At 44.8% G+C, this 1,680-nt stretch overlaps 1 long non-coding RNA gene across 1 annotated transcript; it reads right to left on the bottom strand.

The window, feature by feature from the left end:
- Positions 1-330: 330 nt before the first annotated feature.
- Positions 331-1,011, bottom strand: LOC143793967 (uncharacterized). The gene is made up of 3 exons (XR_013220355.1): positions 874-1,011; positions 717-797; positions 331-518 (listed from the first exon to the last, which is right to left on the bottom strand). It is a non-coding gene; the product is annotated as an uncharacterized LOC143793967 (long non-coding RNA).
- Positions 1,012-1,680: the final 669 nt, after the last annotated feature.

The raw sequence follows: 1,680 nt of genomic DNA on the forward strand, positions 1-1,680 counted from the left end.
TAAAGTGGTCCTCATATGACGTCCTATGCCGTCAAGGTGTCCTGTGACTCTATAATCCCCATTGACGGGATACTACGTTATAGCGATCGGTATACATTGCATTCCAAAGTCAAATGGCGACTTCCTTCCATTTCAAGCTCTGCCATGCATGCACCCAAACAATGGTTTACCCACACACAATCATATTTTAAATCATATAAACCTCTCTAAATTACTTTAAATGAGATGAGATGCCTATAAAATGGTGCTGTTAACCCTTGTATCTTGGTAAACATTAAAGAAAGAATGCGAAGATTTTTTGTTTCTTTGTAACAATTTCTTGGTATTTAACAACAAAATATTACATAACCAAAAAAAACAAAAAAAAATTATCTCCTTCCACGGCCCAACAGGTGTCGCAGCGTCACGCCCTGCTGCTCTACTTGAGCCTGGAGGATCACTGCTGTCTGCTGCAGGAGCGCTGCTGTCCGCTCCAGGCGCAATTGTCTCGCCATGAGCTCTCTCAACGTTGGGCGGTTCTGTGGATAGAAGAGGTTGGAGAACTGACGGTGATTCCGCTGAAAATACATCTCGACCTCTGGGGCATGACCATAGTGTGTTGTAAATTTAAATTTGGTCTGGCCCCACAGGGCCATGTTTATTTTATTAAATTTTACATTTTTAGTTGTCTATTGTGACATCTCGCAGATAACCACTCGTATTATCTTGATACTTACGGAGAAGGGACGCCGGTTCTTCATTGCCAGAACCAGAGCTGCTTACTTCCCATCCCAGCGATCTGGCCACTGCTGCAGCACCTAAAAGGAAATAATAACAGATCTGGTTAACTATGGAACACGCCGTTGGGAAGCGCTCGCTGTTTTGGTCACTTACGTATGGTAGCTTCTGGGGAGAATGCCGCCGACCCGGGGGAGGAAGAGGAGTGGCGGAAGTGAGGTGTTGAGGGTGGTGTAGGGGTGCGAGGCCGTCTGCTCTCTAAAGATGGTGGAGGCGTGGTAGGCCGCTGGGTCATTACTGCGTCTGTAATGTATTCAAATATTTCAGCTACCCTCTTATGTCCCGTATGCTGTTAAACAAAAAACCAATCAATGATTGTTAAACTTACGTGATGTCACGGACTGTGGGCTCCCACTGGTGTCAGAAGATGGGGTACTGGTGGCAATGGCTTGTATCACTTGCCGCCGCTGTCTCTCTACACCTAAAGTAAAGAATCGCAATGTTTACACACAACAGTGGAGTGCTGCAGATCAAAGCTAACAATATACTGAAACATAAAATAGAGATCACACTTTACAGGGGTGCGATACTCTGACATGTCTATAGCGTCTCCGTTTCAGCACTGTGTCGCGATTGTGCAGAGGACACCACACGACGCTGTTTTTTGGTGCCCCTAAAAACATTTAAAAAGTTAATGCATGTGTCACAAAACGCTGCAGAGGTAATGCGTTTACATTTGCATTCTGCGTTGCGTGTCCAAAGCTGCATTCGCTCACCAAAAAAGTAAACATTATAATTTAAGGTTCTATACATGTGCATGTCAAATAAAACAGTGTTGACACAATAGCCATACCCCATGGATGCCCAAGCCACATAAACACTGAAACAAAGATGATGAGCGCTGCGGATTGATAACGAGAACGCCAAAAAGGTATTTCTGGAGTCGGCGTCAAAATCGCGACG

This window comes from Ranitomeya variabilis, chromosome 1 (genome assembly GCF_051348905.1).
Source record: "Ranitomeya variabilis isolate aRanVar5 chromosome 1, aRanVar5.hap1, whole genome shotgun sequence".
NCBI lineage: Eukaryota > Metazoa > Chordata > Amphibia > Anura > Dendrobatidae > Ranitomeya > Ranitomeya variabilis.